The sequence below is a fragment of the Zalophus californianus genome, chromosome 5 (genome assembly GCF_009762305.2).
Source record: "Zalophus californianus isolate mZalCal1 chromosome 5, mZalCal1.pri.v2, whole genome shotgun sequence".
Taxonomy (NCBI): domain Eukaryota; kingdom Metazoa; phylum Chordata; class Mammalia; order Carnivora; family Otariidae; genus Zalophus; species Zalophus californianus.
Genome location: NC_045599.1, coordinates 50,786,078 through 50,798,911, shown reverse-complemented (window position 1 = coordinate 50,798,911; position 12,834 = coordinate 50,786,078). Strand labels below are relative to the sequence as shown.

General features: G+C 39.7%; 1 protein-coding gene across 3 annotated transcripts in view; it reads right to left on the bottom strand.

The window, feature by feature from the left end:
• MAST4 (microtubule associated serine/threonine kinase family member 4) overlaps window positions 1–12,834 on the bottom strand; it is a 575,892-nt gene that overhangs the window by 133,506 nt on the left and 429,552 nt on the right. The window lies entirely within an intron of this gene.

Below are 12,834 nucleotides of genomic sequence, written 5' to 3'. Positions count from 1 at the left end.
GTTCAGAATTCTGTCATTCTCCATAAATTCTCTCATATTTGCATAAACGTTTATGGTACACCATTTCAGACCATGACATATATGACTGTGTTAAACAGGTGAACCTTTATTTAAAATGGAATTTAAAAGTGGTCTCACTCTAAAATGCCCCTTCGCAGTTCTCCTATGGGAAACTGTCAACTCCATGTGGGCAAGCATAGATCTTATTCTTCCTGTGCCCCTATTGACTTGGCACAAAGTCATCCTGGACTGAACCTCGCTGGATACATGAACCTAAGAATAAGCTAATAAAAGTGAGAAAAGCAAAGTTCTACTGAAAATGGGGCAGGGGAGAGTGTGCTCATAATAAACTGTGGCCTAACAAATCTTCCTTTTTTTAAATTAGTCCAAGTTACCATTTTACAGTTTCTCCTCCAATCTTCAATAGAAAGCAGTGATTGGTGGTGGGGGTGGGGGGGGGCAGCAGGATCTGCTGAGAACCATACAAGGTCAGACTATGCCTGGTGTCCAAGGGTCGATTTAAAATGGATTACATGTACCACACAAGTACTGATGGAGAGATTCAGGTAACCACGAAAATTCTAAAAGAACCTTAGGCTAAGGGGTTAAAGTAGCAATTGAGCAAGAGTTTCTGGAAGGGGGACAGATGGCTTTTGACAAATAAGCACACCTTTCAACGCAAGTGACAGAAGTAGGTCACGATGAGTAAGTGAATTTTCCACTGACTCATTTCCACATGTATCATGGGCAGCAAAGGATACCAGTGATCCAACGCTCCACCAGGAAGAGCTATACAAATTCGTTCACAAATGAAAGAAACTGCAATTAAAATTGACGTGGTACGGAGAACCACCATCCTAACCTATAAACAGTTCAGTAGGCAGTAGGGTCAAGAGGCCTTGACAAATGATAGGCACTTAACAAAAATCCTTATGTATTCAGAAAATCTGGTAACTGACGAGTTTAGGGACATGAGAGAAAGGTGATTCCTGCTCTTTCTCCAGCTAACAGATCAATGCAATCTGGTTTAAATGGGCCGCACTAATTAACATATATTCAACAAATTTCACTAAGTCTGCATGCAGTTTTTCAGTTTTCAGCTTTGAATGCAAATAACCTCTATTTTAGATCTGGCAGGAAAAAAACCCCTGGTAAATTATTTTTAAATACAAATTCATTTATTTTAGTGCAAATGGAGCATACCACTGTAAATGTCAAATAGTCATCATCCATTATGGTAATAGGGTCCGGACAATCTTACGAACTTATTCAAAGTTCACTGCATGAATGATCAGAGCTCTCAGTCCCTAGACAGAACTTAAAATATGTCCTTATTAAAAAATTCAAAGGCAATAAATCAGGTTAAAAAGGTGGCAAGAGATGACCCCCCTCTGCCATCTACTCTGGGAAATGCCCAGTGCTTTCTGCTGCGGCAGACGGTGAGAGCTGATCATTTCTGTCTGTGCAGAGCACACCAGGATGGGGTTGTACTATGAAGACTGATGGTCTCCATTCTCCTGGAACTTACATTAAAATAAGTCTGTTGAAATGCATGTGTTTTACTCTAGTGGGGGATTACCTACAGATAAAAGTAAATGCTTTCCCTCACACAGGAAAAAATACTGTCCCCATTGGGAAAGATTCCACCCAATGGACATCCGTTTTATTTTTTCCAAGATAGTTAATGAGTATGGCAGCCTCATCCATATTTGAACAAAAGTAGTCAAATATTTTCAGCCCGCTCTGAAGCACCAGTTGCAACTATAGGAAAAATAATTTTCATTTAAAAGTTGACTGGCATGGGATCAACACTCATAACCTTGGCCTCTTTAGCACAATGCTCTACTGAACCAAGATACCAAATAAAAATACAGCGACTGAGATACCCAAGGCTCTATAAAATGAAACACTGTTAAGAAAGTGACAGGAGCACTAAAGACAGGAAAGTGCTGAGGCAAAGAACATTTACAAAACATTAGGCTCTCCAAATATATAAAGCTTATGTGGTTTTAATGTTTCAAACTAAAGCCATTTGAAACTACAAAACAGAATGGAGAGGTTAAAACCACAATCTCATTACTGTACACAAAACCGGTCTTCTTCCAAATACCACCTCTAGGACTTTTAATGATTTGCCTCAGGAGTGCTACGGAATGATGGTTGACAGAAATGAAGAGCTATTTTTTTTTTTTCCTGACTTAAAATGTCACTCAGATGATCTATTTCTGCACCAGGGTTACGGGTACCTTGCCAAGAACCAAACTGATGAATATGTCATTTTACAACAGCTATCCAATAACCATCCGATGGTCAACTCAGAGCTTTCACTCAGTACTAACCTGGTTCAAGCCAAAGTTTATAAGGACAACAACCTTAAACCATCAAATAATGCCTGAGACCATAAAATAAATGAGATATGGAATAGAGGTATCATATCATGGAATTACTAAATTAATTATGGAGCTTTTATATCATATTGCCCTGAAAAATTATTTGTTTAAGGAAGACCTATAAAAATGTGAAAGTGTGGGGTGCCTGGGTGGCTCAGTTGGTTAAGTGTCTGCCTTCAGCTCAGGTCATGATCCCGGGGTCCTGGGATCAAGCCCCGCATCGGGCTCCCTCCTCAGCGGGGAGTCTGCTTCTCCCTCTGCCCCTTTCTCTGCTCTCGTGCTCTCTCTCTCTCAAATAAATAAATAAAATCTTCAAAAAAAAGTGGAAGACTGATATTTATTCACATGTATATGAAACATTTAGGTAATAAAAAATATGTACTTAATTTGGAATTTGGATTTGTAATTCTCTACATGTTCCTAAATATTTGTACCATTTCACATTTAATTGTGAAATCATAGGGAATTTCAACTTTGTAACAGGTCTACATTTTTTAATTTAAACAAATTTCATTATGTGAAATTCTGCAGTATGTAAATCAGAGAAGTTAAAAATGTATAAAAATGTGTAAGTCTTCAATTCAAATTAGGATCAACATTGTATGGACCCGTACACCTAGCACAAACAGCCATTTCAATGACGTGATTAACATCAGATTATAAAGTGAGCAAGAATGAACCTCTGTTTAGCTTCCTCCTACCTTTTTCCCCATATAAGCAAACTTGCTTTCCTTCTAAAACTACCATTCTGTCCACCATATTTTTCCTCTTTGTGGACCCAGAAATCATGCTGCCAAGAGAGGACTTCTAAATAGAAAATGCTTTCTGTTCAAGACAAAGAGGGTAAAAAAAAGCAAAACAAACAAAACCCAACAATCAAAACCCACTACGACTATACCACAGACTTTTGCAACTCCGGTTCCTTACTCCACTCCTATCGTCTCTTTCTCTCCTGATTTCTTTTTCCTTAGCGATGGAATGTACATGACAGTAGGGTTCCCCCATATATTTTCAACTATAAGAAAAACACCAGCAGGACCAAGAAACTTCAGTAGCTGTGGGATTCTATGACCAACGATGGTTAAATCCTCAACATTACCCCCAAGTAAAAGAAAACACACATACCAATGGAAAAGGTGAAGTATATGGTTCACTACTTAGATCATGTGCAAATCATCTCCCACCCTCACCTCCATTTCACTTGGGAACACAGAGGGCACGAAAGATTAGATTCTGTCCCTGGGTCTAGGCAGCCCCAACCACTGAAGACTTCTGGAAGGGAAATATTCCACAGTCATCAACTCTGACGTTCTTCATTCATCTTTATGCGGATGAGTCTCTATCCCCGTCCTGGAGCTCTTTCCAGGTTTCAGACCCTTGCATCCAAGAGTCAGCTGTATGTCTCGACCTGGGTATGTACAGGAGCTAACCAAAATCACCACCTTTGTTCAACCTGTCCTGCTTCCTGTGCTCCTAGTCCCATCCTGCCTCACTTGAATCATCCAACTGGTCTACCAGTCCGGTGGATTCCAGCTCCTCTCATGCTTACGGCCACCAAATCCGTGCCCGTCTTATCACCATCTCTGGCCTGGAAGCCTGGCCTCCTCCTTGCCCCATTCCAGTTCCTCCTCCATGCCAGGAATCTTTCCAATGGGCAAATGGGATCTTACCGCTCATTGCCTTAGGTAAACCCTTCACTGGCCCCTCCTGCCAGGCGAGTCAATTCCAGGCCTCTAGCACTCTAATACAATCTCTTTAAGTTTCACTCCGAGGGCTCTGTGCCTGGAATATTCTCCTCCACCATATACTGGCTCCTCTCTCAGCTACCAACCTGGTTTAATTCCCTGATAACTCGCTTTCTGTTACGTGGCCCTGGGAGGCTCTCAAAAACATTTCTATACCTTCGTGACCCTCCACACCATGGCTAAGAGAGGCAAGCACAGATACACAATCGCACACAATGTTGCAAGCTCCTGTGAATCTTTGCGTCTTCCCTGTCCCACAACCCCCCCGCCCCCCGGCACTGGACCCACCACTATCACAATTCCCATGAAACTGCAAGCTTTCAAAAGGGCAGGAACCATCTGTCTCCTTTACCACTCCCTCCCCAGCACAATGCCCTACATAAGGAAGGTGTTCGGCTAATGTTTACTTAATTCACGAACAAACAGATGCAGAGGATGGAGGGCAGACTGCACGCAATTCCACATCCCAAGCTTCATCTCCCAAATGACATCTCCCCTGCTTTAGGCAGATCTTCTTAAACTCAGAGGTGGCCATAACAACAGAGCTTCCCCTAAGGGGTGGCTTCCAGGAAGTAAGGACATTTTTTTCTCTGAAGTGCTTAAAACAGACAAGCCTAACACATTTACATTCACCTGTGGATGTGTACAGGGATATGGGATACAGCCAGAGTCGACTTTGCTTCCATGGCACAGTTAGGACTCTGAAGAGAATAAAACATTTATTCATGAGCTGTTGGCCAAGACAGAGAGATTTTCCTTTGTTTTTGTAATAACTATATATTCTGATGAGTTCTGTGCTACAAATAAATGTGAACAGTAGTCAAACCATCTATCTTAGTACAACATTAAAGTAAAAAACTGCTGTCTTCTACGCTAATTATCTGAATTGTATCATTAAATATGTAGATAAGAAATATCCTTATACATCTTCAAGTAATAACTCTGATAATTTACAATAACTACATAAACATTCCTTCCTGATGAAGATAACTTTTAATAATCGTATGTAAAACATTAAAATAGAACATATTATAGTTATTCTACCTTCCATATTTAATGTGATATATTTGGGCTTTCACAAATAAAGGTAACTGGCGAATTTAAACCTGCTTTGTTTTTTAGCATGGTGGGCTTCATTTTCATTTGCATTCTGAATTAAAATATAAGGTGAAGCCCAAAGATAAGGAGGGAAGGGTCTTTGCCATCCACATCTAGGAAAGTTCCCTGCGTCACTAAAAAATGATGGATTGTTTTTTTCATCTTTTTTGAACAGAATTCTGTGGTCTCAAGTATTACAGGAGGGGAAAAATGTGCCTAAGGGGCTATGATTTACAATGATTCTGTTTCATGCTGATTAGCATAAACGACCATGATAGAAAATTGCATGCAAACCCTAGAAGAGTCAATAAAAGATATTGATCCACAGCAGCAACTAAGGGAGGAAAAACCGCTTACGGCCTATGCTTCAAGCTTCCTATCTAATTTGGTAAAGGATCTTGTAACCTGAAAATGATTCTGTGTTTGCAAAGCCTTCTTACGGATGCATGAATTACCTTTCACAAGCAGATGGACAAATCAAATCTCAACACTTGGTTCTATTCACAGGACTTTTAGGCTAAAAGTTTGTATCCAGATTAACACGGAGGAATTTATAAGGCAAGCGCAAAGCCAAAAATAATCTCTCTCCCCATCAGAAGCTAATATCATGAGATGATGTCTTAATAGACAAGTGGTATGACATTTAAGAGCATTCATAGTTCTCTCTCTCCCCCCAAAAATTTTTCTCACCAAAATGCCAAGTTGAAGTAGGTAGGCAGGCAATGAGAAGCAATGGCTTCCATGCTCCGAAAGGATTAGGGTAAATTTTGCTTGCCACCCCTCTTATTTAGAACATACTCAGACCTTCATCATTAAAACACAAACTCTAGGAAAGAAAATGACTTTAAGACTAGCAAATGAGAAGGGCTTTATCAATTTTATTCCTCAATTTCTTTTTATTTCAAAGATCTTATTTTCTAGTTGGGCAATGTAATTCAAGCCTGATAAGCAGGCAGGTGCAGCACATGATTTCCGCACGTTCATGGCCGTAGTTAATTAGGGGAGCACATGTGGTTATGACAAAGAGGTGATGATGCTCTGATGGCAAGATGCTGAGGGACACAGGCTCCAATGCTGTAAGGTCACAGCCTACTACACAAGGAGCAGGGAACACAGCCACATTCCCATAAGTCCTGGCCTTTGGGTCTTTCCAAAGGCAATGGTCAGGGTGACAAGTGCCTCGACTACTCTCACGTTCCTATTGTTCGTTTTAATATACTCCTGGGCTTTACTAGCAACAAGCGCAGTAAAATAAGTGATGAAAATCCAGCACATTTTTCACTGTTTACTTCCCAGCCAGGTGAATCATATTTACACACACACACACACACACACACATCTGTGTGTGTGTGTGTGTGTGTGTGTGTATAATGGAATATATAACACAGAACATGCATAAATTCTTTAGAACATCTGTTGAACTACCCAGCTCATTAGAATCCTCATTTTCCACACAGGGTATTTTTAACTGAACACTGTCTTTGCTCTATTCAGCTTAGCCCCCACAAACTTTATACCATCTACAAGGTGGCTTTTAGGTGATTCTATGTGTTCATTAATAGTATACCTGTACCAAAAGGCAGATACTGCTATTTATCATTGGTAATTTACGAGGCAGTCAAACACTAGATGAGGGAGAGCAAATTATCAAACTCAAAAAAAGCTCTGGGTACCCAATGTGACAGCACAGAGACTCAATCTTAATTCACACACAAATCAGATGAAATGAAGACGGAAATGCCTATTAGACAAAAAGTTCCAAACCTTGATAAAAGCACACCTTGGAATGTGCATTAACAGCAATTTGCATTTAGTAATATTTCATATCTGAACATTAAATGTGTTGACGGGGATAAAGCAAATAAAAAATATCCAAATGCTTTCTTGGAATAATGATAACAATATAGTCCAAGTTCAAAGCAATTAAAAAAGAACCCAGGAATTCTTTGTCCCTCTAATCTATCTTTTATCCTATACCTTGCCCCTACTGCCCACCTCCCTCCATTTTCCAAGTCCCACAGCAGGGACATTTATTCTTTTAGAAGCTTTTCATCCTTAAGCATATGAAATGTTCATTCCAGACTTAAATGTGGCGATGTTGTACCCTCCTTCCATTTCTTTCGCTAGGGAAAATGTGGAACACCAAGACTGCCAATCTAGCAATAACACACCATGCAATAGGAGAGTCACAAACTTGGAAGGAATCGCAAGCAGACATAAAAGCTACTTGGCATTATATATCAAGATTCATAAATACATGCACGTCACTTTGGCCTAGAAATCTCTATTCTGGGAATTTATCCTAAGGAAATAGTTCCAAAAGACAGAAAAGGCTATATGCATGAATATGCTCACTGTGGAGTGCTTTCATTCAATAAACCTAGATCAACTGTCTATTACGTGCCAGGTACCATGCTGGCAGAAAAATCTCTGCCTCAAGACATTCAACGTCAGCTGGGAATTCAGATAAGTATACACAGAATTATAACATGTTGGGATAAATGCTAACAGGCCTGGATAGAAGCACTAGAAACACTGAAGTGCACTGGAAAGAAGAGCAAAGAGAGTCAAGAAGGAACTTACAAAATTTGGGGTAATGCTGTTATCATCTCTTCACGGTATTTTTTTTTTTTTTAGAGACATAGATCATGTTAAAATATTGAAAAATTTTTATTATCCTGAAAAAACATTCCTCGGGACTTTTTTAAAATAAAAAGTAACAAGCATTCATCATTGCCCTTAACAGCCCTCTGAAAGCCCCACCATCTTTCTCTCTACCATGTGTGGGAGTTGGCGTGTACCCATCCATCACCAAGTCCTCACTGGACACATTCCACCAGTCTGTTCCCCGTCTTAGTTTTCTATTAGACACCAGGGCGTCCCTAATCAAAACTGTTGAGAGATACTTTGAGTTCATTTTGCTTAAAATACAAAACAAAACAAACAAACAAAAAAAAACCCGTGATCGCTCCTTTGAGAACTTCCTCTTTCAAACGGCCCAATCATTTCAGTCAGAAAACTCCTGCTTGGCTAAGGAGGTCCTTTGCTAAACACGGTATTTATAATTTGTAGCAATTGTTTATGTCTTTAGAAGTGAAAAAAATTCCAGTGTTAGCGGTTGTATCGGGAAGGTTTTGAAGAAGTACAAATCGGACATACCTCACAAGAGGGTGGGAAATAATCTAAACTAAACTGGGACATGTTGCCAGCTCCACAGAACGCCCGTGTTTACACTTGGATTAGAGTAAATTCTATCCCTGCAACCAGCACACCACCCAATTCAAGTCCAGACATGCTATATATCAGGGTGTGGGAGTTGTGGAGAGAACTTTTTCAACATGTTCTGTCCTGTGTCATGGCTCAAGGCTTTGGCCGTATCCCAGAGGTGGATAGGGGCTTTGGAAGGAACATTAGAGAAGGCCACACCAGAACTATTTTTCAAGAGGGCCTAAAGAGAAAGACGGAACTTGAAATCATCAATGGGAAGACTAAAGGCAAGGTAAGATCACTGTTTACTGAGTGCCTACATTTGCTAGGCACTGCCGTAGGCGCAGGGCTGGGGAAATCCCCCGAAAAGGACCAGACAGTACACATTTTTGGCTTTGCAGGTCAGAGTTGCATGTTACAACTACTGGATTCTGCTACTGCAGCACAAGTAGCCACAGTTAATACCTAAATGAATTGATGTGGCTGAGTTCTAATACAGCTTTATGTACAAAGACAGGCAGTGGGCCAGACTGGGCCCAGAGGCTGTAGTTTGCCTACCCATAACCTACAAGCTCATACCTTATATAAGGCACAAAATGTGTGCTGGTTATTTTTCCTAGTTAAGGATGAGGAAATCAAGTATCAGAAGTAAGGTGACCTGCCAGGTCACATGTCTAGTTTGTTCAAGAGTCTGGATTCCGACCAAGGTACGTCTAAAGCCTAAGTCTGAACTCTTTCTATTTGCAAAGGTTCCCTTAGGTTGAAAACAGATAAAGAAGTTCATGTTGAATGAAAGAAAAAAAAAATGACAAGTCAAAATCCTTCCTCTCACTTAACATTAACCAATCTATGCCCACCTATGACAAAATATGGAGGACAGCAAAAATGCCGGTAAATAGGGATATAATTGAAACACTCCTCCCAAAAGAAGCTTCTGGAATATTCAGTACTGAAATCCTTCCTACGAGAAGGAAAAACGAACCAAATTCTGTATTACAATGTGTCAGATTATTGCAAAGCTACAATGAGGTCACTCTGCTAGAACTGTAACACTTACAGACAGGGAGGACTCTCTAAAACAATCCCATTGATATTCCTATATTCCCTAATTCATCCATTTCAGGTCCAGACAGCACACCACAAAAGTGCTTAAAAAAAGGATGCAGCATTTGTCCTTTCGGAACTTCTACAGAGTTGGAGGCAACGCAGTACACTGAACAGTTAATCGTCATCACCTGCTGATCTAAAAAGCCACTTGAGCATGTAAAGAAACTCTAAGGGTGATATGTCCAGTTCAGTGCCTGGAACTCGGGGGAGGTGAGGCAATGAAAATGAGGGTGTGGTTGCTTCTATGTGAACCTTTTATTCCTCCTGAGAAATCCAAGATTCTATTGTCACCACGGTTGTCCTCATTTGGAACCTGAAGACCAGGATTCCAGACCATTCAGGTTCCAAGTTGCTGACCAGCTTGAAAGTCTGACACCTAAAAAATAATTTCCTCATCTTACAGTAAAGGGGTTTGACTACATGTTTCTGAAAGTCTTTTCCAAGTTAAGCCTTCGCTGAATGAATTTTTCAAACACAATTCAGTATGTCCAACAATCAAAAAGAAAATAATAACCTGGATGCAACTTAGATGTCCACATATTTTAATCCATGACATAGGGTTCTTTAAATCCTTATAGTAAGAAAAAGTTTCAATTATTAAAACTTATCTCCGTTAAAAAGCAGAAAGTATCACTTAGAGAGTTGCACAATTATTTCTGAAAATTAAATGATGATTTTCCCCAAAGGACAGAGGGGAAAGGAAGATGTGGGAGCAGATGGATTCATTGTTCCCCTATGGAGAAAAAACATTTCTACACCTTGCAAAAATATATTAATTGGCCTGCCATCTGGCAAGCCTGCTCACATACATAAGGGATAAAGTTTAGAACTTGAGGTTTAACATTTAAGCCTGTGGGGAGATGGTAATTGGAATCTTTCTGAGTTAGCATTAGTATTTTTAAAGGGAACATTTCAAGAGAGATCTGAATACGAGTAGAGAAAAACAACACCTAAAAAGTGAGACCATCCAAGGTGATATCACTGTGTCAGGGGCCGGGCCCTCACACTGCAAACCAGGGAGCCGGGCACGGCCACGCCCACGTAAGGGAAGGTTGTGCATTAGCTCAGAGGCTTTCAGAACGTGGTTTTAAATGCTTCCACACAACTTCATAGATAACGCCCACACATCTTCTTGTAGGTTAGAAGTATTTTTCAAATTTTCTGGAAATTATACTATTGTAAAGCTGGGTATTTAAAAGAATCTCTAATTTTTTTTTTTAATTTTTTTGTTAGAGAGAGCGAGCGAGTGAGTGTTCACAAGCAGGGGGAGCGGCAGGCAGAGGGAGAAACAGGCTCTCCACTGAGTAGGGAGCCCAATGTGGGACTCGATCCCAGGACCCTGGGATCATGACCTGAGCTGAAGGCGGATGCTTAACCGACTGAGCCACCCAGAAGCCCTAAAACAATCTCTTTAAGGGAAAAAAATCAGCTCATAAGACAGGAGATATGAACTGTGAGTTTTGTGGTATGTATATACACATGTGCATAAACACGCACTCAGAAAAAATATCTCAGAAGGATAACCCCACAATTTTAACAGTGGTCATGTGTGAGTAACAAAATTTGGGGAGATTTTTTTTTTTTTTTACTTTATAGTTGTTTGTATTTTCTCCATTCTGTCTTCAGCATCCATTGTGTTTAAATTTTTCTTTAAAAGCTATATACATCCCACTGAAATTAAAATATAATAAAAATACTGGTAAGATATGATAAATTATTTTACAAAGTAATTCAAGGATCTTTAATTTACCTTTTATAAAATGTATGTTTTGTTCTGTCTTCACTTGCATTGAAAAACTCCAGGATTCCTTCTGGATCTCTGGGTTTATTTTCCCATGACCATAATCTATGTCATTAACTACATACCTTCCAAATCCTCCACCTCATGGCCCTCACGAAACAACACTGGGTTATTTTAAACAAGTCTGACTAGCAGGAAATAGTTAATCTGGTTTCTTACAACTTGTTCACCTATGTTGGCTCAAAGGGGCTTTTGTATATTAATAATGCACCACATGATTGAGGTAGTTTATGCTTTTCTTTCAAGTATCTCGTGGTGCATCTTCCTGGTACCTCCTGGATATTACCAAGTAATCGAACTATGTGTTAATCATCTTCCCCATGAAAATGATTTCTAAAAAGGATTACACAATGTCACGTGGTATCCTGGCTGGGATTCTGGTACAGAAGAAGGACATGAGGGGGAAAAACACGTGCAGTCTTAATAACACATGGAAACTAATTTTTTAGAAGGGGCAGAGGGAGGACAGGGACAGGAAGACAAAACATCTTACTCTAATCCTATATTAGCATTGCCAAACAATTAGAAAACACCTCAAACTTTCTAGGGGGTGGAAATCATGGTGGCAGTTACATGACTGTGTTTGTCAGAATTTGTGGAGCTGCAAACCTAACAGGAACAATTTTACTCTCTGTAAATTCTATCTCAGTAAACCTTATTAAAACAAAACAAAACACACCCATCTCCCTGGAGTTGATTTTTCTAGAGCAAGTAAATACAACCGGTAAACCTTGTGTCAGGAGGAATATGAAAAAGGCTTGGGCCTGGGTTAGTGGCCATATAAAGAAGAGCATCTGGAACATTTGAAAAAGCACCTGAAGGGAAGACTTCTTCCATTCTATCCTCAGGGAAGGGCAGCCATTCCTCAAAAACAGCTCAACATACCCTACCACTGAGAGCCACGAGATGGCCAGTGGAGGATTCTGTGGTTTAGAGAATTCTGGATACAGTATTTGTGCCTTTTGCATGTTATAGTTTACTTACACTTTATTCTTTTACAATTGTGGTATGCATAACAAAGCGGATATTTCTTAGTTCTTCAAACACAATGGCTCTCCCAAGGAAAAGATGTATTTAAGTGAATGCTACCAACTCATCTCCTTTTTTAAAAAAGGTAGTTAGCATTAGCATATTCAAAAAGAATTATGTTTTTAAAAAATGAAGAAGCCTGTAGGCAATTCATCTCTAAAACCCCAACAGTTCTCCTTTTTTTTTTTTTGCATTCATACTATACTCGCATATAAGATGCAAGAACTTTTGTCTTTCTATGAAATGAACTATACGCACTATTACAAGATCAGTGATTCTGAGATGTGTCCCCATAATATATACATTCATGTGAATGGACAGGATTTTATAATATATAGAGTGAAATCTCAGAACAGTAAGCACGGGTGCAGAGAAATGTTACTCGTTCAAAAGGCCTGTAAGACAGAAGCTGTTCAGAGCTATATCATAAGTAAAACCCCAATTTTAGAAGTATACG